This window comes from Pyxicephalus adspersus, chromosome Z (genome assembly GCF_032062135.1).
Source record: "Pyxicephalus adspersus chromosome Z, UCB_Pads_2.0, whole genome shotgun sequence".
Taxonomy (NCBI): Eukaryota; Metazoa; Chordata; class Amphibia; order Anura; family Pyxicephalidae; genus Pyxicephalus; species Pyxicephalus adspersus.
In genome coordinates, this window is record NC_092871.1 from 12,854,820 (window position 1) to 12,878,767 (window position 23,948).

Here is a 23,948-nt window from a genome sequence, read left to right on the forward strand (position 1 = left end):
TGTGCCATTGATTGTCCCCTTCTGATCACTACCGTATGTGCCATTGATTGTCCCCTTCTGATCACTACCGTATGTGCCATTGATTGTCCCCTTCTGATCACTACCGTATGTGCCATTGATTGTCCCCTACTGATCACTGACTCGCCGGGTAACAGACTCTGTTAGGGCGGGGATCAGCAGCTTGCTTGTCCTTTGAAGTTACTTTCAGTTTCACTCTGCACTGCAGCCAGCATCGAGGAGTCACACAGAGGCACACAGTATCAGGAATCGGAGGATGTCTTATTTGCGGGGGGTGTTTTATTTTAATTGTTTAAGCAAAAATCGGGGGGTGGCTTATTTGATGGGGATGCCTTATCATCGGGAAAACACGGTAACAAGACCTCACTAACTTCTCTAGTTGCTTGTATTGTGAAGTTGCTTATCCTTAAAATGTGTTAAAGATCACAACAAAAACTGGTAAATCGGAACCAAACCCTAAAAATAAAAACTTGCAACTATTGGATGTCAATTTACATATAATTTTAGTTCATTGGAACCCCAGGGCTTTCATGTACAATAGGTTATCACATTTTGTCAACTGATACTGTCCCTTTCAATTAGCAAACATTTATTCACAACTTGTTAAAAACATTAATAAGGGAAGAAAGGGGCTGGGGTTACATATAGCAATCAAGAAAAAAAAGGAGAAGATATGTAGAAAGAAGAAGATATGCCAGGAGATATATAGCGCAAAGAGGTCTAAACATTCGGCAGTATCAAGAGACATTGGGCCTGATACACTTTCATCAGTGAACAGTGATCCAGCAACTTAGAAAGGATCTGGTCCAAGATTCAAAACATTTGCTATCAAATAGATTGATTTTGAAATGATTTTGCAGAAATCCATTCTGGGTTTGCTGGATCACTCAGCTTCACTGATGAAAGTGTATCCTCTCCAGCCTTGGAGAGCTTTTTTAAATCAGGCCCAGTCAGCTCAAAATGGACAACATACCAAGAAGTGAACACATGGAAACATTGGTAATATGACTATAGTCCAACATAATATTCTGCCCTGTGGGGGCAAGGCCCCCCGTCCACCCAAGACCCCTCTGTCTCCAAAAAGACTATTTATGACTTTTCACACAATTTAAATACAAAAATGCTTTGAAGATGCTTTTATTTTTGTTTTGTTTTTTTATTTATAAAGAAATCAGTAAAGGAAAGAACTGGCGTGGCTAAATATTTAACCCCGGTATGAAGCCTGGGTGGTCAGAAACAGGTGTGGGAGGAAGGGACTGACAACCACCAGCCAATATAAGGACTTTCAATGATAAATTTGCACAAAATTTAGTTTTATTTTAACTTACAGTGACTTTTGTAGGGATTTCATAAAAAACTGAAAATTCAATTTTATTGTTCAAGCTTTGATTGTAATATAGGAAAGAGTGGATGATTGCAGCTCCCCACATTGACAAAATGTACAGGGTCTTGGTTCTCACATGTTATACAAATCACATTAGTTGATTTTTTGGATTTATACTGACAATACTTGGTTGTTTCAATACAATCAATAAGTGTAAATGAATCGCGACTTAGAATATCTCTGGTGCCTGTAACTCCTCTACAGAGGGCTTTCACCGGCCCAGGAAGTGAATAGATGAAGGTGTTCCGGGCCTTGCAGTGGAACAAGGGTTTCTTCATGACGTTATCACAATCCACATCCAATGAGTCGGTTAGGTGCTTCTTCTGAAATGTTTTCCAGTCTTGACATGAGCAAAGAGAGGTGAGGCTCAACACAATCCCAAATATCAGAAGAATGGAGGATTTTGGAAACATTCTGGAAGATTCAAAGAAGATGAAATGGTAATATTCTACATGTTTTTTTATAAGATGTCAAAAAGAAAATAAAAAAGTAAAAGAAAAATTCTACCTAATTGTTAATCTGCCCTAAATATAATAAAAATGAAGCCAATATGGAAAAGCCATGTGTGAAAAACTAAGTACACCCCACGTTTCAATAGATTTTACAACCAAAACCACCATAGCACCATGACCTTGAAGTCATTCTTTGGACATCATGGATGATCTCATCAATCTGTCACATCTTTGTGAAGGAAAATCTTTACCATAATAAATACATTGAGGTTTGCGGGCATTTGTTCTACACAGGCATAAACTGAGGTATAGACTGGAGAGTTGGGTCTGACTGGGCCATTATAACACTTTGATTCTTTTCTTTTTCATTCTTTCTTGCTGATGTGCTTGGGATCATTATCAAGTTGCATGACCCGATTTTGGCCAAGCTTAGGTCATTGCACAGATGGCCTTGGAATATTTTGGTATACAGAAAGGATCATGGTCAACTCAATGTCTGCAAGGTGCTCAGGACATGTGGCAGCAAAACAAACCCAAATCCTAACTAAAATGGAAATTGGAATGAAACTGGTCAATGATTCACAACATTTGCTAGCAAAAGACTTTAAAGAAATCTATTCCAGGTTTCCTGGATCTCCCCACTTTACTGATGAAAGTGTATCTTCTACAACCTTGGAGAGCTTTAATAAACCAGGTCCTATGTGTCTAAAAAACATTGTTACAGAACTTTTGGGGTTTGTTTAGGTAAAGCATTGCGATCCTACCCCATTCTGCCATGTTCTTGGAGAGAGGAGGCTTTCTTTGGGCAACCCTTACAATTCCACCCCCCCCAAGTCCTATAAAAGTGATAAACAAGTGCTAACTTTTTCACACACCTCTTCTGCATTTTGACTTTGTCCCATTAATAATGACAATGTAATATATCATGTGTTGTTGTCCATTTCAGGTTGCATTTACCTAGTTTGAAACCCTGCAATGGAACCAGATGAGCTTTTGTTATGTCGGGGTGACTTTTTGATCGCAGTTCACTCCATCCATGTCAAATGTGTCAGTAAGTGAGGCCACTCGCTCATCTCTTATTTTACCACAGGTGGACTCCAACCCAGGTACAGAAACATCTCAGTAGCGATCAAGAAAAATGGGAAACACTTGCGCTAAATCTCAAGTGTTGTTGCAGAAGGTCTAAATATTTATGTAAATGTGATATTTCAGTTTTTTGTTTCTAAATTGTCTAAAATTCTGTTTTACTTTATCATTATGTGGTACTGAGTAATAGGAAAAGAATTTAAACAATTGTAGCATGAGGCTGCAACATAACAAAACTGAAAGAAGTGATGGGGGTCTGAATACTTTTTGAAGCCATTATTACTCAGTGGGCAGGCTAACAGTAACAATACCACAATAGTTTCAATGTGAATGGGTCCAAGCCATACAAAATTTGCAGGGGTGTTTATTTTACACAGATCGGTTTCCTTTTGGATAGTTGGAGAATAGTTTGCCTTTTACTTAAATACTTTGTTACCTTGATACCATTTATAGACCAGAGCAATTTTTTCATTTCCATTTATATATACTTTTACCTAACTTTTACCTAAAGTTTTCACATTTACAGTTCAAACAATGTATAAATCATCAGTTAAACATTGAATCACACATTTTCCAATTGAATTGACTATAAAAGTGTTTTACATAATAGGCCTGATTACTTTTAAAACTCTCCAAGAGTGGAGAAGATAGAAGTGGAGACCCAGCAAACATAGAATAGATCTGATCCAGGGTTGCAAACATTTGGCAACTAATAGAAAATAATTTTAAAAATGTTTTTTTGGTTTGCTGGATCATCCAGTCACCTAGCTCCAGTCTTTGGACTTTGATGATTTAGCCCTATTTTTATTAAAGCTCTCCAAGACTGGAAAAGATGGACTATCATGGGAGAACATGGGTGATCCAGTAAGCCTAGAATGGATCTGCTTACATTTGCCAAAAAAGCAAAAGATTTGTAAGAAATCCATTTAAGGTTTGCTGGACCACCCAGTTTCTCCCATGATAATCTATCTTCTCCAGTCTTGGAGAGCTGGAATAAATCAGGCCCATTTTGTAAATCCTGAATTTAAACATTTATAAATACCCCCTAAGCATGTTAACAGGGTGAAATTGGTTCTGTAAAATGACATACTGAATAAAAGATGTCAATCTTACCTTTCTTACGATGTCTTCTCCTCTGCTATGTACAGATAGGCACACTGTAGAGATCTGCAAATGGAATACAGACATAAATAAATAGGTGACACCAACTATTATAAGATAAAAGTCATAGCGATATTGTCCCTGCAGTTCCTTATACCTAAGCAGATGAACGGTTATGTTGATATGTTTATACAGATAGGCTTTTGTTCCCTTTTTGGGGGTTTATAATTTTGTGAAAGAGGAAGTTTGCAACACCTTTCTGAAACTGCAGCCTTTCTCTGCCACGTGTTTGTGTTATAAGTGTGCTTACTTCAGCCTGACTACAAACACGTTATGAATGATCAGCAAAAGTATTCTGCACGTTTGCTGTTTTCCATTCTTCATCTTTCAAAAATAATTTGTGCATTCATAGACTTGAAAAGTGCTCACGATCCTCACTGTGCATTATATTAGGCAATATTGTTAGGCTTTAAGCATACCTAAGCCCAGACCATGGACATTAAACTCCTTAATCTAAAACCTCTACATATAAAACAGGGACATTCTCTCACATCCCCATGGGGGAATCTTCCAGGTCCATGTGTTTCAAGTGCAATAATTGATTTCCCCCAAGGAATTTTTAACCTCCCTAGCGTTAACCCCAAGTGTGACTCAGGGTAGAAAAATGTTGCTCAAAGCGGTAACGCCGAGTCACACACGAGTAGGATCCGCCAGCGTCCCGCGTTGTCCATCGCCGCAATCTCTGTCCTCTTCCTTCTTCCTCCGGCCGGCTTCTGCACCCGATGAGTCACCGGGAGAGTTCCCGGTGATGTTGCTGCATGAGTACATTGCCGGCCGGGCGGGGCGGGAAATTCAAAATCCATTTGTATTGTATTAAGCACAAAATAATGTATTAAATGCAATACATTGAAAGTATATGTGTAAAAGCAGTACATTGTTTTCAAGAACATTTTTTTACAGTATATATAATATGAGTATAATATGTATTTTTTAAAAACATTTTTAAAAAAATTATTTTTTTTAAATTATTAGATTTTTTAAAATTTATTGTTTTTACATGATTTTGTGTTTCAAACTTTATTATACTGATACTATTATATTATACTGTAAAATAAATTTTCATGAAAAACAATGTACCGCTTTTAGACATAAAAACCCGGAAAGAAATGAACCGCTAGGGAGGTTAAGGAAATGCCAGATTCGCAATTTTATAAATAGAGCCCAAATTGTCAGTATTTCTAGGATTGTAAATCTGTTGCAGTGAGAAAGAAAGAATACATACATCACAGGAGGCTTCTGGCTTCTTTTTCTACACATGCCGGATCTTCAGTGGGGAAAAAGAAAATACATGCACAGTGAGATCAACATTCTTTTTTTCCCCATGTACTGTAGGCTATATCACCCGATCTCATCGACAAACAAGATGGTGATGCCCGGCGCTCCTCAGCACTGAGACCAAGGAAGATTCCCAGGACAATGCAGGACCCGATCCAGAAAACCTTCAGAGGGATCAACGGACCTGCAAAAGAAAAGGTGAGTGAAAACATGAAGATTTGCCTATGCTTCTTGCTGGTCAAGAAAAGCCATCATAGTTTAGCAGATGTACATAAATAACAAAAATTTCACAGTATTCCATAAAAATTTAAACAGTTTTGACTGATGCTTAACTGTAATGTAGACAATATTTACTAGTATTCTGGTAACATCCAGTGATCAAGCTATAAATTATCTAAAAAAGGGAAATTATTATACTTGGTTATAAAGGTTATTTCAACTTTTTTATGTTATATTTCATTTATTTGTATTTATATATCTCCACCTATTACTTAGCATTTTACAAAGTCCATAGTCATGTCACTAACTATCTTATAAACAAAGTATCTCACAATCTAATGTCCCTTCCATAATCATATGTCATTACCACAGACTAAAGTCAACGAGGGGGGGGGGGGCAATTAACCTAACTGCATGTTTTTGGGATGGGTGCCATCAGCTGGTAAGGTTGTTTGCACAGCTAAAACATTTTTTCTTAGCTTGTTAGAATGAATCTTGTAATTCTATTACAAAGCAGGTTCAGTGCCTGATCATGGAACCCATTGCAGTTTAGAAAATGGAATGATTTGTCATATCAACACAGATTTAAAAATGTGAAAGTAAAAAGCTGGCCAATGTGCCAAAAATACAAAATGAGGAATGTTATAGTAATCAACTTGGCATTGATGAGTGGATATTGGCATAAGTCAGGGAGTGTTTTCCTTTTATTAGGTAACGGTACTGCAAAATGGTTTCATAAATAGGGAAAGAGTTCCCCAAACAATATTTAGTGAATGTAGAGTTTTTTATTTCAAATAACTTGTATATAATAAATATTTTTAATTGCTTACCTTATGGATAGCGTTGCTTGATCTGTTCTATGTTCTGTCTATGACTGGCCTATGATTTGAGGTGTCATTGTTTTTGGGTTCTCCCTATAAGAGTTTTCTATTTATTTTTTTATATCCAATAAATATCTAAGCTAATCAGATAAAAAGGGGTTAAAGAGGCCGAGATAAATCATAACATTAGTGGGGAATAGGCTGGAATTGGGTTTTTTTTCTCAGTTTTTTTTTCTTCCAGCCCATCTAAGATTAATCCGTCCAAATGGTAACGACATTGCTTTGTGTTTTTACTGCTCCCTCCTTACCCATCCCACTCAATCAAAAAGTCCTTTCTTGGGGGGTATATACTCACTTAAACCCACCATGCAAATCTCTTGTTTTTTCTTTTTTTGTGTTTACAAATATGTAAAAGAGGAAGTTTGCAACACCTTTCCCTGAACTGCAGCCTTTCTCTGTCTCATATTCATGTTAAAAGTGTGCTTACTTCAGCTTGACGATAAACATGTTATGAATGATCAGCGATATTATTCTGCATGTTTGCTATTTTCTATTCTTCATCACTCAAAAATATCCGGTCCATGTGCCATAGACTTGAAAAGTGCTCACGTACCTCAATGTACATTATGTTAGGAGATATTGCTAGGTTTTAGACCTACCTGAGCCCAGACTATGGATATTAACCATATATTGGACCTAAAATCCAATTGTCAATTTTTCTATGATTAAATATCTGTTGCAGTTTCTTATCTGGAGATGCAGCCTTTTTTTAATTTTTAAGGCAGGAGTTTCAAGATCCCACTAAAGTTTTAATCAGGGGTGTAATGGGGCGGGCATAAGTGAGAGTGCCGTGCCCTCACTTTTTTCGGGAATTGGCACACGTGCCCACTCTTATTTTGCTATGTCAGGTCCGCCCCCCTGCAGGTGTAGTGGGGCGGGCACGTTTACATAACAATAATGCGCATACGCGCTCACCATAGATAATACTGTGCCCACCTTCTTTTTTTACGACTACACCCCTGGTTTTAACCCACATCACAAAGTAGTATGAAATGTCAAGAGAGTGTTTTTATGGCAAGCCAGAAACTGATTTTTATTTTTCTGAACTGATTTTTATTTTTCTGAACAATTGAAAGCAAATGCACAACAATATTTCTATACAGTGTTCCACCATTTCCATAAGAAACAAAGCAATCATGAAATTTGTATGCCTGCTTCTTACCGGGCACCAAAAGTCCATTTATGGAACATTATAGCAAATCTTGGTTCCCAACGTGTTTCGTCAAGATGCATACCACAGATTACTCCTGATCAACTCAGGATAATTATCCCTAATATTAGGAGATAGTCTCAAAAATATTCATCGGCAGGTATCAGAGTCCTCTATAGTCCACGTTAGCAAAACGACTGATCCATGAACGACCAACAGTAAACCACTATTATATGTCAATGGAGCAGAGCAAAGCAGGGTGCCGCTTACTTGTCCTCCTCCTTCCCTTCTCTATAGAACAGAGGGGTGCTGTGTGTACAGAACTCATTCCTCCATCTTTCACAATGTTGTCGCTGGAAAGAGATCATTTCCAGTGATGAAAACCGCAGGAATATACGCAGCCTAAGGCTTCTAGGAGCTACAGGAACACCTTTCATTTATTCTAGTGCTATTTTCTGTTAAAAGGAAATTCACTGGCCTCCATATTTATGCACTTTTTTTTTTTATCAAAAACCGTTAAAAATAAATACTGATCAAATATACAAAAGGAGAGAACTAAAACACAAATTCTAAAACTGCCTTGTGGAACAGCTGGGAAACTCTCCAACAATTTTAAATATTCAAATTACATTTTGTTGAAATCCCTCCACTCCATTACTAGTTACCATTAACAAGGGGCTCTGTGGATAGCACTCTCGAGTTCCAGGTTAAGATCTTGGCCTGGACATATACGCATTTTGTATGTTTTCCCCTTTTTTGCATGAGCCTCCTCCCACATCCCATAGATATACTGGTACATTATTGTTTTCCTAGAAATTGGCCTTAGATTATGGTAGGGACATTAGATTATGAGCCCCCATGAGGGACAGTTGGTGATATAACAGTCAGCTTTCAGAAGGAAGAGCTCTGTTGTGAGGGAATATAGATGGTGATTGATCTGGAGGTCACACACATGCAATCTGATTGTAAGTGATGCAATCAATAACAGGGATAACTGATTTATTTGCAGACATACAATGGTGATCAATGTACAGTAGCTTTGCAGACAAACAGTGATGATCAATACACAGGTAATCAGGTGGAGAGCAGAGGATACATGAGAAGCAGGAATCAGGAGCAGGAACCAGGAAACAGGAACAGGAACAAGAACCAGGAGCAGGAGCAGGAGCAGGAAGCAGGTAGTTGTCATAATCAATTCGCACTGGAAAACGGGGACACTTCATATAGTGCCGCCCAAGTTTCTGATTGGAGCTCGCACTGGGCATGTGCAGAGTGAGGATATGCACTGAGCATGTGCAGAGTGAGGATATGCACTGAGCACGTGCAGAGTAAGGATACGCACTGAGCATGTGCAAAGTGGATCATTTGGACATAGATTTGTGACAATAACTGTACTTTGCAATTCGTGGACACAATATAGTTACATGATAATACCAAAGGAATAAAATATAAAAACTCTGTGACCTATTTATAAAACAGTGAATCTGACATTCCCCCAAAATTTTCCTTATTGGGAATCTTCCAGATCAGTGTGTTTCAATAGCAGCAATTGATTCCCACAAGAGAATTTTGGGGGTAATATCCTTAGTTTCGTAGCTCGGTTATTGTAAGTACAGTTTGATAAAATTTTTGAAGGGGAAAAAAAAAAGGGAAGACCTACAAGTTACTTTCAATACGAAAAGGAAAAAGCAACTCTTAGTGAAACTGAAATAGTTATATTTGTTCTTCCTCTTTTTTTCTGGTAGAAACATGTATTGTTAATTTTAAAACCTCAGTGACAGAAATTGATAACAAATAATAGGAAACAAAATAAAAATGATCAAAAGGTTTCATTTGTAAAGCAATGAATGTGCCATTTACTAAACATTCACTGCATGTCTTCCCAAAGCATGCATTTTAAATTACATTGTTTGGTTCATCTGCGGTGAATGTCTTGTATTGTCTGAGGCTTTATACATATTTCTTTGCTGTTATGTCATGTCTCATAACTGATTTTGTAAAAAATAAGATTCATAAAACACAAAGGGGTTTATTTATGTAATTTACATGGTTGCTGGTTGCAGGTTTGCAGTTGCTAGAAAAAACAATCAGAAAGATCCAAAGCTGCTACAAAACTCTGTTTTAAAGTTGTATATGTAACCTGACCTTAAACCGGAACTAAAACTAAAATATAATAAAATTGCCACCAACTAATTCCCTTTTCATAGAAAGGATCAGGCAATGTCCTTACTGCAATAAAATAATCTTACTGACCTTACAGTATCATTACCAATCCTCTTCTTGAAGTCGGGTCTTCAGCCATCTTGATTGCCTAGGCTGGGTTGACATCTGCAGAGGTTTATTCAGTCTCAGGAGCCTCGGGGGATAACCAGCATATCCCTGGCATTGTGCGCTGGGCTGCGTATGTACAGCTCAGGATTTTTTAAAAAGATGATAACAATCAGGCAAGTAAGTACCCCTTACAGGTTGCAATGGTGAGGATGGAGGTTGGTGCCTTGGACCTTGTTCTTGCTCCAGCCAAGAGGACTGGTGACATAGAGGGTCCACCATCCCGCCACTGAGTACCATGACACCATACTGAATTGTTGGCAACCTTCAGAATTGGTCCATTGGAGTTGTAAAATGCAGTGTAAATGAAAAGATGAAGATTTGCCTATGCTTCTTCCTAGTCAAGGAAAACCATCATAGGGTGGCAGATTGCACAAAATTACACAGTATTACAACAACAAATTACCAGGTTGTGGGTAACTATATAACTATAACTATAACTACTAGTATTCTGGTGACATCCAGTTATCAAGCGTGGAAATCTTATGTCTAGTTATTTGTAAAGGAGAAATGATTATACTTATGTGCAATTGTTATTCAGCTTTTTTAAATTATACGTGCAATCAGCTGCTTAGGTTGTGTGCACAGCTAAAACATTTTTTTAGCTTGTTAAATTTAAGAATTATAAATTAAATTAAAGAATTTTATTACAAAAATTACAAAAGTGTCATGTACAGTATTTGGGGCTATTCATAATTCCCTCCACTTTTACTAAAGCACCAGTTCCAGCTGCAGAAAAGCATCCCCAAAGCATGATACTGTCACCACCAAGCTTCACAGTGGTGATGGTATTCTTTTTTTGATGCATAGTGTTGTTTTTGTAAAAAAGTATCTTTTGGAATTGTGGCCAACAAAAGTTCTACCTTGGTCTCTGGACTATCACACATTTTCCCACATGCTTTTGGAACACTTACTTACTTTTCAACAAGTCAGATTGAAAAAAGACATAAGTCCACCAAGTTCTAAATCCAATTAAAATATGTGGGGTGCCCTAAAGAGGGCTGTGCACAAGAGATGCCCTTGCAATCTGACAGATTTGGAGCAAGGAAGAGTGGGCAAATATTGCCAAGCCAAGATATGCCATGTTGTTGACATCAACCAAAAAAGACTGAATTCTGTAATAAGTCAGAAGAAGCTTCAACAAAGTACTAGTGCAGGGGTCTGCAACCTGCGGCCTCCTTGTTGTGGCTCCCTTCGGCTGCCGCGGGGAGATCTCTGATGGGGGATCCCCTTCCTCCCAAGACAATGCAGAGGAGGGGGATTCCCTATCCGGTGTTCTAATGAAAAAAATCTACCAGTGAAATAAATCTACCACGGGGCGTGTACAAATGGGTGTGTACAATGACATTCCCCTCCTTTGAACCCCAATTCCTCTGGAATGGGGAGATGTACAAAACCAAAAATGTAGGTGCAAGTGGGGGACACCTGTGACTAACACCCCCTAAAATTTAATTGTTAGGCTATCATCAGAACATAAAGAACTCTGCCCATCAAAAAAATCTACCGTTACACATTGCTGGAGGCGCCTGAACCCCAATTTCTCTGGAACAGGAAGGGGGTACAGGTGAACAAAATTAGAGGTGCAAGTGGGGGACACCTGTGGCTAACACCTCCTAAAAACTCCACCCATCAAAAAACCCCTACCCTGTTACACATTGTTGGAGGCTTCTAGCACCTAAACCACAAATTTATCTGGAAACGGGGGTACAGGTGAAAAAAATTTGAGGTGCAAGTACGGGACACCTGTGGCTAACACCTCCTAAAAATTCATAAAAACTCTGCCTATCAAAAAAATCTACCCTGTTACACATTGCTGGAAGCATCTAGCATCTGAACCCCAATTTCTCTGGAACAGTGGGGGAGGCGGTACAGGTGACCAAAATAGAGGTGCAAGTGGGGGACACTTATGGCTAACACCACCTACAATTGAATCGCTAAGGCATCGTCAGAAAATAAAGAACTCTGCCCATCAAAATAATCAACCCTGTTACACATTGCTGGAGGCTTCTAGCACCTGAACCCCAATTACTCAAGATTGGGGGGTACAGGTGAACAAAATTAAAGCTGCAAATGAGGGACACCTGTGTCTAACACCCCTTAAAATTTCATCGCTAAGGCATCGTCAGAACATAAAGAACTCTGCCCATCAAAAAAATCTACCCTGTTACGTTAGAAGCCTCCAGCTAATGTAACAGGATGATACGTTAGAAGCTGGAGGCTTCTAGGGGCATAGTTCAGTGTTTAATTTATTTCAAAGTAGGCCTACACATGCACACTTGTTGTAACAGGTAAAATTAAAAAAATATTAAAACTTTTAAAAAAGTTTATAAACTGTGTTATGTTTTGCGGCTCCAGACTATTTTTCTTTAGTGGAAGAGGAGGCAAAATGGCTCTTTTGATAGTAAAGGTTGCTGACCCCTGTACTAGTGTAAGGGTGTGCACACTTATGCAACCAGCTTGTTATATGTTTTTTTATTTTTTTAACTGATTTGTTTGTTTTTTAATTGGAATGTACAAGTTATGGGTCACACTAAAGGTGGGAAAAGTTTTGAAATGCTTTATTGGGGTCTCATTCTCAGCCCATCTAAGAATAATCTGTCCAGAGGGTAACAACATTGCTTTGTGATTTTACCCTCTTTAACCTATCCCACACAATCAACTCAGGTCTTTTCTCGTGGTGGAAGATATTTTCACCTAAATCCACCATTCCTTTGACTGATCCGATTCTGTGTTGGGGGACCTCTAATCCAATTCTAAAATGGTGCCCGGCTGGTTCCTGCCTGTGCCCTGTTGAGGACAACATCTTCTGACCCATTTGGAAACAGAGTGGAAGTGTCCACATTAGAGTCAAGTAGAGAGTGACATTGGCATAGGAGGAGTAAACCAAGAAAGATTGAAGACCAATCGGGAGCATCACCTGACCACAGCTTGGAAAGGGGGTGTTAGAACTAAACCCTAACTGGATACTTTTAAGTTAGCTAAATCACTGTGTATCATAAACGACATATTAGTTGTGCTTGGCCCAAAGAAGAAATGGGGGTACATGAATTTTGTCCTAAAAATGTACAAAATAAATTTTATGAACAGCACCTAACTTTGTTATTGTGGGAAGTGCCCTAATATCGCTACAAACACCTTTAAGCTGACTTATCATGACATTTTTTACATTATATAAAAGGTGGCTTTTTAAAAAAAAATTCAGGGAGGACCTCTATATTTCTGCCTTTGCTGCCGCTGCAGAAAGAAATAGAATGTGAATCCAGCAATCTCCTGGTCCGATCTCCAATGTAGTAAGGAAGATGGTGGATGGTGTCCCATCAATGCCAAAAGAAGATACAAGCCAGGGCAGTATGGGACCTCCAGGAATTGGTTTCTGAAGGGACCAAGGACCTTACTCCTGTAAAGGTGTTATTTTTATTTTTTACTTGAAGTTCAGCTTTAGGGGGGTGAACAAAGGAACTCAGATCATGATGAAGAACTGTAGAATTAATTATTGGGGAATTTTGTTGTCAGTTATATTTTATAAACAGAGTAGATTTCAAAAAGGTAAATTGTAAATTAATTTTAAATTGCCCTCAAACCATAAGCATGTACATTTCAAAATTAGATGAACCAAATTTTGCGTTTCTTGTGCAATTGGTGGCCAGCAAAACTTCTAAAGACAACAGCTCCACAACCCCCCAAAAAAGATCAGTAAAACTAATTACAAGAGATTTGTTTTGCTTAATTTTATTGATTATATTCATTTTGACGTACATTGTATTTGATTTTTGCTCATCAGCGATTATTTCAATTTTTTGTTGATTGAATAATTAATTTATGGATTTCTGTGATACAGAGGATGTGTGTGTCTTGCTGTGTGTTCCCCAGAAACATGTAAATATGAAGCGAATACTTTCCCATTTTACTTTCATCACCAGTATTGGCATTAGACACATTTTCCTTCTTTTTGAAAGTGTATTGGCTTTCCTTTATGGCAGAGCACACATATCTGTGAATTCCCTGGAGTGACAATATCATATTTGCATTGCGTGTTCTTTTTCTCTTGACAGATGGCGAGTCGGACCTTCATGGGGCTTGTAATTAACCTTTTCTTGATAGTTTTTCTGCAGATGCTCAGAACTGTTTTTGTAGACTCAACAATGAACGTGTTCTTGGCCCTGCATTTCCCGTGGATGAAGAACAGGGGATACTTCATCTTTTCTTTGCAGTCAATGTTCCGTGAGCTAACGACATGCTTGGTCTTAAAGGAACTCCAGTTTTGACAGGTGGACAGATGGGTGAGGCAGATCAATATGCCAAGGACCAGAAAGCAAAAAGAGGCCTTGGACATCCTGGTCGGTGGGATCTGAAAGGACATGAAGAAGTTTAAGACACTGAAAGCCTGATGCTTGTTATGTCTATCTTGTTTGAATGCCTGATCAAAGTCACATAGTGTGTGACTTACTGCTAAGGAGAAATGTGGTTACTATATATTTGTTTTATATTCACATTAATAGGACTATAGTGGCTTTAGTGATAAATAGCTTCTCATTACAATGCCCCCACAGCATTCACTCACATAGTATTGTTGTGTAGCTGTGTGTCACCCGATACAAAGTTCAACAGTTTCAATTCATAAACCAGAAAAGCAAACAACTTTCCCTACTATTAAAAAGAAAAACCTCTGACATTGATGTTTATTTTGCTCAGAACTGTTTAATCTACAACCAGATTTGCCATCCTGAAAGTGCCAGTTTCCTGACTCATGGAAATCCAGTGTCTATAATACTTTTTAGGACAGCGACCCAGAAGAAGTATGATTATCAACACTATCACTTCATGATTTGTCCAGGCTTTCAGGACTGGTTTTATGAGGAGACACTGTTTAGTAGAAGACAACTATCTGGCAGGTGCAGTAAGCTACAGGTCAGCGCTTCCTTTTTATTCTCTTCAACCAAGTCGTTTCCAGCAGCAGGAAAGCTGTCATAGTTAGAAACTGAACATAGCTTTGGCAACAAATTGATGGGAAAGATCAAGGAACCTATGGGAACATGTCCCAAGTTCATGTATTTTTGAAAAAAGCATTTGCTTTTCTATAAATATATTCCAAAAAAAGTTTTTATGCCTTCTGACAACTGGATTTATAGCCTGACCCTGAACATAGTATTGTTGCCAATTTTTGTGTACTCTCACTGTTAACCTTGCAACATGCTGCAAAGGTGTGAAGATGGGCAACCCTGCAAAAGTCTTTTTTATTGTTTAAAAAGGTGCAAAATTCTGGTAGAATTCTGGCCAAATTACCTTATGGCTTGGGTTGATGGACTTTTGTTTGCATTAGATGAGTTTTGCATTCTTGTACAAATGTAGAGAAATGATAAATCCATTTAACGCAATTAAATGCTGGTCCAAAGGAGGACAACCTATTGCAGATCAAATGTATTTGGTAATGAATTCTGGATGACATACAGTTAGGTTCATAAATATTTGTACAGAGACAACATTTTTCTAATTTTGGTTCTGTGCATTACCACAATTAATTTTAAATGAAACAACACAGATGCAGTTGAACTGCAGACTTTCAGCTTTAATTCAGTGGATTGAACAAAAAGATTGCAGAAAAATGTGCTCATGGTTTAAAAGTAATTGGACAATTGACTCAAAGGCAATTTCATGGGCTGGTGTGGGCAATTTCTTGGGTATGTCATTATCAATTAAGCAGATAAAAGGCCTGGAGTTGATTTGAGGAAGGGGGGTGCTTGTATGTGGAAGATTTTGCTGTGAAAAAACAACATACGGAGCTCCCCATGCAGGTGAAACAAACCATACTTTAGCTGCAAAAACAGAAAAAACCATCCAAGAAATTGCTACAATATTAGGACTGGCAAAATCTACAGTTTGGTACATCATGAGAAAGAAACAAAGCACTGGTGAACTCAGCAATGCCAAAAGACCTGGACGTCCACGGAAGAGAACAGTGGTGGATGATGGCAGAATCATTTCCATGCTGAAGAGAAACCCCTTCACAACAGCCAACCAAGTGAACAACACTCTCCAGTAAGTAGGCGTAACGATATCCAAGTCTACCATAAAGAGAAGACTGCATGAAAGTAAATACACTGCAAGGTGCAAGACACTTATAAGCCTCAAGAATAGAAAGACTAGATTGGACTTTGCTAAAAAAAATCTAATAAAGCCAGCACAGTTCTGGAAAAACATTCTTTGGACAGATTTAAGATCAACCTTTACCAGAATTATGTCAAGAAAAAAGTATGGAGAAGCTCATGATCCAAAGCATACCACATCCAGCTAAATGCAGTCACATTGATTGGGAGGCGTTTCATATTATAGATGGACAATGACCCAAAACATACAGCCAAAGCAATCCAGGAGTTTATTAAAGCAAAGAAGTGCAATATTCTTGAATGGCCAAGTCAGTCACCTGATCTGAACCCAATTGAGCATGCATTTCATTTGTTGAAGACTAAACTTCGGACAGAAAGGCCCACAAACAAACAGCAACTGAAAGCCGCTGCAGTAAAGGCCTGGCAGACATTAAAAAGGAGGAAACCCAGAATCTGGTGATGTCCATGAGTTCAAACTACAGACTGTCATTGCCAGCAAAGGGTTTTCCAACCAAGTATTAGAAATGAATATTTTATTTTCAGCTTTTTATTTTGGCCAATTACTTTTGAGCCCCTGAAATGAAGTGATTGTGTAAAAAAAGGCTTTAGTTCCTCACATTTTTATTAAAGCTGAAAGTCTGCAGTTCAACTGCCTCTGAGTTGTTTCATTTAAAATATATTGTGGTAATGTACAGAACTAAAATGAGAAAAAAGGTGTCTCTGTCCAAATATTTATTGCCCTAACTGTAATACAAAAGGATACTTATTATGTTGTATACCCCCAATGTGATGCATTTTGCCATCCCCTAAGCCCCTTTAGGACATAGTAAGTTGCTGCTGCAACAAAATCAGACCTCACGTGCCTGAAGCGTTCAAGCATCCTATGGGAAACGTGCCTGCCTTACTTTGCATTACACCCTACAAGATACCTGGAGTAAACTACACTTTGGAGAATCATTACCTTTTGATCCAACTCGGGTATACCTCTAGGATCTAAACCCCTAAGTGCTGAAGTGTAATCTTTACTACAGCTAGTACATTTTCTGTACCATATGTATATATTTTGCACATAATTCATTGTATGTATTGTTTGATTGAAATATCTGTTTAATTTATGTTCAAAATAAAACATGTTCATCTAAATGCCATTTAAACCCCTACCTCCAGAGAACCTATTCTGGATGACCTCAGAAGTGAAAGTAAAATCATGCCATCAACACAAGCCAAAAGCCAGTTGGTACATTGCCGTTGTTTTTCTCCGTTGTGCCAATGTAAAATTTCAGAAGGGTTGAATGGACACAAATATACTAGAGGTACTTTCCCTGAAGCAGTTCTTCCTGTTACATTGTGTGGATACCGAGTGACACCACCATGTTTACCTTCTGGCACAGCGATGAGCCAGCTATTTTTTTTATAGATGCTTAGGAAACCCTAAACATTCCCTTTTGTTTGAGTAGGCAGAGAAGAAAGAGCAAATATACTATTTAAAGCGATCTCCTAAAACTTTAAAGCAGAAAAGAAGATACCCCTGTAAAGAAAGGAGATTTCACTTTCCTGTCCTGCCATTTGGACAACAGATTTTTGTTGATTTCAGAAGCTACGGAGCCCGGAGAACATTTCTTAACTGGGCTGGCTTTCTGTGACCAGTTGTGATTAATGGTAAACCAATGTCAACATGGCTGATTATGCTTTCTGCATACTTCCTACAATGCTCAATCCCATAGTTGTATTAGGCACCTGTTTACCATTTCCCAGGGTTGTCTCATGTATAAACACGTGTGTCTAGAAGAAATGCTTGTGCATGCTTATGTGATAGTTGACATCTATAAAGTGATGCTTAGGGAAGATCCTATAAACCACTACTATAAGGGGTAGCGATCTTTAGTGCCAAGCAGGACTTTTTTTCTCATTGAGCCTCACCGGAATGTTCAGGCACTATTTTTCCAAAGGAGAATTACAACTCTAAATTACAACTCTAAAGCCCTGATAAAAGCTTTCCTTATTCTCTTTTCCTCTCATACCTCTGTATGGAGTGCTCAGACAATGTCTGGACTCATGCCAATGTCAAGTAAACAAAATTAAGATCATATACTAAAGAACATAATCAATAATTAGGTGTGGAGGAGGAAAAGCAATCACCCGGCGAGAAGCAACTTGTCAGGACTGCACCGCAATCTACTACATGCGCAGGCATTCTTAAAATGTTTGCCAACGACTATAGTTAAAGAGGACATAAACTAAAACTTTAACTTTAGATAAAAAATTGGACAACTCTTTTATTTAAGATAAAAATTACCTTCTTCAGTGGAGGTGTATGATATGCCACCCATTAAGCTGCATGTTGATTGGAGGGGTGGCAGCATGGAAATTGGCCCTTTTAATATAGACCACATTCGTTTTGTCAGCTTTTCTTTCAGCCAGTTGTCATTCAGCCACTTAGCTAAGCAGACATTTATAGTTGAGCTGGGGCATACAGATTAAGGATCCCAGTGATGCAGGAGAACTAATACAAGAATATCCAAGGTTACCCAGAGATGAAAATAGTGTGGAAGGAAGGATATTAGCTATGATTTCATGCCAAAGGACATCATTGTTTAGATCAGAACTTCTCATCCAGAGGTTGCCAGATGTTCCTTAAGCAATGAACTATTTGCGTCTCACAGGTTAGTTTTAAGCGATACCAATGGCTATCTGTAAGGGTGATTTTCTTCCTAATGGTCAGCAATGTAAGAGACATTCTTCCTACTGACCCCCACAAAAATTTACTGTGAGCTGTGGATATAAGTAATTATAGAAGGGGTTCCTTAAGGACCTGGAAGTAATTTTAAGGGTTCCCTCATGTTAAAATCTTTGAGCAAGACTTGTTCAAAAAGTTGACCTTTTTGTCTTTCAGGACTTTATAAATCTGCTTTGCATATCTGTGTTTCTTTAACTATCTTCAAAGAGTTTGGATAAACGATTAAATATTTTTCATATTTCATATTTTCTAGCTCTTTTTACAGACTCCTATAAAAGTTTATTATTGACTTTGAAAAACCCTGGAGGAATTTCCTGTATTTGCATAAAGCCATAATACGTTACACACAAATTATTTGTAAATGTTAACCTGAAGGCTGTGTTAGGGATAAGAATTAAGGGCTTACAGTGACATTTAACAATGGAGGTATTTGCAACTAGGGAAGAGGTAAATACGCTTATTAATATAACTATTTTTCCAACTTTTTGTAAATTGAACTTACAAACGTTATTGTTAATTGCAAAACCCTTGAATATCCTTGAATATACCCTCCTATCTCCAAAACTGAGTTATAATCACAATGCCATTTCTAACTATGGTTAATCCGGTTTCATTATGTATATCCAATCCTTGGTTAGAGGTATTGGGCCTGATTTAATAAAGCTCTCCAAGGCTGGAGAAGATACACTTTCTTTAGTGAACCTGGGTGAGCAAACCTGGAATGGATTTAGCCCAGGTCTGAAAAAATTTGCTAACAAATAGCAAATTACTTTTTGGAATCCATTCCAGGTTTGTGGGATCACCCAGCTTCATTGATTGAAAAGTATCATCTCCAGCCTTGAAGAGCTTTAATAAATCAGGCCCATTTTTTGTACATCTTTAAATATATGTCTTTACCAAAAAATGCAACACCTTTTAGAAAATCCCTATTGAATGTATTTCAAGATTGATGTCTTTAACAGTTCAATTTTTTCATACGTATAGTATATTTGGATTGGTATTGTGCATGTTGCATCTTATATATCAACCTGCCCTACACTAAATATATAAATATAATATATTTTTAAATTTGTATGTATGTCTAACCTAGAAAGTTACCAACTGACTTTACACATATTTTCCCCAACTATAGTTTAACTTTGATTTACAGAAAAACCTGCCATCCTGACTTCCCATGCAATTTTAAGGAAAGTACCATGGGGGAGAGGGGCTTTGCTATTAACCAGTAAACTCAAAAACTTAAACTCACCAAATTGTGAAAATTAGCTTTTTCTTGTGAAAAATTGCCTGCCCATTCCTATTAGCAGTTTTTAAATTTATTTTATAGTAAGTGGGTAAAGATTTAAACATTTGCAGCCTGTGTTGTCCTTCTAATACAAGCTTCAACTAAAACATTAAAAAGGATTAAAAACTTCTAAGTATTTAACAGCACAGCTCTCCTTTTTTTTTGCCCCAGTGGGCTTTAAAAGAAGTAAGAATTTTTGTTTGAAGTTGGAATCATTATTTATGGTAATAATAGACCTATGTAAAAATAATTACATTGAGGTAATTGGAATACACCTAATAAATATTTGCATAGTAGTTGGAAGTTAAAGGAAGCAGCAACTGTTCTATATCCAAAATTTATCTTACCTGTGGGTTCTATACGCTTGGTGTCTTTATCGGACTCTGCAGGTCTGAGATGTGATCTCTACAAATGGAGATCGCTTTTATATGCCACTTTATTACAACATCAGACTCACAAGAAAGTTGCGACAGACCGTGAATTATTATGATTTCTTGCAACACTATATCACTTGCAATATAAAACAGAACTTACATAACTTGCATCATTTGTATTCTTGTGGATCATTAAGCAGAACCAGGATGTTGGAAATTGCAACAGCTAAAATATTATCATTGCTATCTGTCAAATCATTTTGATTATCACATTTTGAAATCTAATATGGATGCAATTTTTTCTTTTCCCTGAACATTGAAAAACAGATGTCCAAAGCAAATTTAGCAACTTCAGCATGCATTGAGTAACTTGACCATAACTCAAAATGATGGCTAAAATACCCACCTAAGAAACTTTGAGATTGTTTTTTTTAAGACATGCTTTTAGGTTTTAATATACACAGTGCTCATGATTTTTTTGAAAATTGTAGACAAATTACCATACAATCTTCAAGATGGTATGGTCTTCTGATGAAACAAAATGGCGAAACGCATAAAAAACAAAAAATGCATAATTGGGGGATAACAAGCATAAAAATGTTTAAAATAATGATGAGATTGTACAATACAATCAAATGTTAATATATTTATTGAATGTGTAATTAAATAAATATTGAAATTTTACAAATAGTTATGAAGTGTATTTAGGTACCTAGGAAATCCCAAATTTAAAACTGGAATTGATGATATATATAGGGGTGTGGTACCAAAATGAGATCCTCTACCGATAAAACAAGTTTTATAATTACTAGTCAGACTTTATTTGCCCATGACTGTATTGTGCATATAAGATCAGGAACCATACTGCACACAAAGACACCCCAGATCATAACACTGCCCCCACAGACACCCCAGATCATAACATTGCCCCCACAGACACCCCAGATCATAACACTGTCCCCACAGACACCCCAGATCATATTACTGCACCCAAAGACACCTCAGAACATAGTCTCGCACCCAAAGACACCCCAGATCATAACACTGCCCCCACAGGCACCCCACATCATAACACTGCCCCCACAGGCACCCCAGATGATAATAGGCTTGGGAACTTTCGTTTTGGGCCAGGCAATGTATTTTCCTTTATTAGTAGATGAAACAAAAAAAAACACAAAACATCATACTGAATAAACTATAAATCTGTGGATTAGATAAGTAATAGTTCCTGGATTGTGAAATCATGCAGGTAGAATTCTCTGTCCCAGTGGTTCATGCTAAACAATTGTATGTACTTGTCCATGGAACTATTTATCTACCATTGAACTTTTACTATCCTCCTATGCTGTATCTATTGCTTTGTGTATAGAACCTCAGGAGCTGATGATGGCACTAAATACATTAATAAAAAATATATGATTCGTGATATAAAAGGAGATTAAATAAACAATAATAATATCACATATTTATCTTTTTCAAAAAAACTACGTTGGGTCTGCATAGTAGCTAAAGCTTGGTTACTGATGTGGTCAGCAGCTGTTCGTGCAAACTGAGTCACCTTGCGTGCTTTAGGAAGTGATGGTGTGGGCGCTGACAGTTTCTGCATTAATATATACACAATGAAAGGTAAAAAGTAAATGAAAAAGAGTAACAAATGAAACTGAGTAACTAACATGGCTTTATAATTCATATATTGATAAGCTAAAGCTGGAAACCAATGACGCACATAACATGGGGCTATATTAATAAATATGGCTACCTGGCCTTATCGGACTCTGAAGAAAGAAGCTCAGAAGAAAATGTAAATTCCTTCATCCCCAATCACACAGGATAAAACATCAGGTTCTGTTTCCTCTGCTACAGCAAATATTCACTTTTTCTTCCCCATCCAGCCAATCTGGCTGCCAGGTAAAGGAGATCTCAGTAAAAGCTAAGAATTGTCCAATTCATAGCTTTCAATGTGGCCCTTCCTTTTTTGAAGTAGTATGCTTGGTGATTGGCCCAATGGAATGAGCCACATGGTCTTCTATACTCTGATGTAATGGGTATTTTTTTCAATCTTGGCTATAGATGAATAACAGAAAAGTGGGTATGGGTAGCTGGGGAAGAGAGATTACAGCAAACGTTATTTTTTCCTGCAAGGTTTTCCTATGGTGGATTTATAATGTATCAATGACCCTTATTAAACTTGCCCTTCCATTTGCACATCATTTTTAGATCAAAATGGCAGCAGACCTGTCTGCAGATGTTGAAGAAACCTATGGAGCAATCCCTAAACAATGTCAGTAACATTTTAGAAAAAATTACATCCAGACAGTGCAATAGGCCTAAGCAATTTTGTCATGAGACCAGAAAGGGATTTTTTTTCCCTGTACAACAGATAATTTAAAATTAGAGGTAATTTAGAGGTCTGCTTAAAGCCACAAAAACGCTTTTGACTGCTCTATCTTGCCTCTATATCCCATACCTACACACATTTGGTGAAGAAAATGATCTTAAAACCATTTCTTTTTCTTACCTATTAAACTGTCAGAGAAGTAACTGGTATAAACGTCAACTGGTGATGGTTGGACAAAGCATGCATCTCTGACATATTTTCCAAAATGTCACCGACTTGCTTAAAGGGGACCTTTCACTTTAAAAAAAAAGCATAAATATGTTTTGTTTTTTATTTTGCAATAAATGCCTTTTCTTTTTTTGTTTGTCTTTACGTCTGCACCGAAAGATTGAATGGGTACGCAGAGCTTCCAGGGATACAAACTTCATGAATCCCAGGAGACTTCGTCTGTGTCTTCTGTCATTGAAAAAACAAAGATGCCAATCTCACGCATGTGCAGTGTAAGATCAGGTGAGAAGAAGATAGAAGAAGAAAGAAAATGGGAGCGTCCATTGCTTCCTCTGCTCCAGAATGAAGCAAGAAACCAGGACAATGTGGGATTGTACGGAAGACAGCTCATGGGGGATAGACGGATTTGCACAAGTAATGTGTCTCTTTTTTAATTTTCACTTTTGTTCCACTTTTATTGTATAACTTCTGATTAACATTAACTATACCTACACAATGATATGATCACCAATAATATCATTCTTTCCTTTATGCTTGTACTGTTACATCATCGATGATGACATTACTGTATTACTAGGACACCTCCTGTGCTTTATTAGCAGCCTTCCTAACAAAACATCCCATGCCATTATTTTGGATGTTTCATTTGTTTTCCAAGAATTACAACTCGAGAAGCCCAAAACAGTCTTCTGATTTTCTTTGCATATGATACAGTGAGTAACATGTCACAAGATTTGATGTATCATGCCAGAGCAGTCTGACCTAGTTAAAAAGTGCAGTTCAGTCTTCTGGTGACCCCCTTCTATGCTGAACTGTACAGCATTATACTTCTCAGATTGTACTTTTATAGTGCCATGCGGATTGTTTATGAAAATTCCCGTTTTTACTCAATGACAAATGTAAAATTCGCTCTTAGCCAACACTTAGA

At 37.6% G+C, this 23,948-nt stretch overlaps 2 long non-coding RNA genes across 3 annotated transcripts; both read right to left on the bottom strand.

Annotated features, from left to right (window-relative positions):
* Positions 1-1,526: 1,526 nt before the first annotated feature.
* On the bottom strand, positions 1,527-5,513 carry LOC140343994 (uncharacterized). Of its 2 annotated transcripts, none has more exons than XR_011923438.1 (3): positions 5,324-5,513; positions 4,054-4,107; positions 1,527-1,816 (listed from the first exon to the last, which is right to left on the bottom strand). It is a non-coding gene; the product is annotated as an uncharacterized lncRNA (long non-coding RNA). The 2 variants fall into 2 exon arrangements; XR_011923437.1 differs by lacking the exon at positions 5,324-5,513 and adding an exon at positions 4,199-4,290.
* An 8,154-nt stretch (positions 5,514-13,667) lies between these two features.
* Positions 13,668-20,497, bottom strand: LOC140343391 (uncharacterized). Its single transcript, XR_011923310.1, has 2 exons — positions 20,428-20,497; positions 13,668-14,302 (listed from the first exon to the last, which is right to left on the bottom strand). It is a non-coding gene; the product is annotated as an uncharacterized lncRNA (long non-coding RNA).
* Between the last annotated feature and the right edge of the window lie 3,451 nt (positions 20,498-23,948).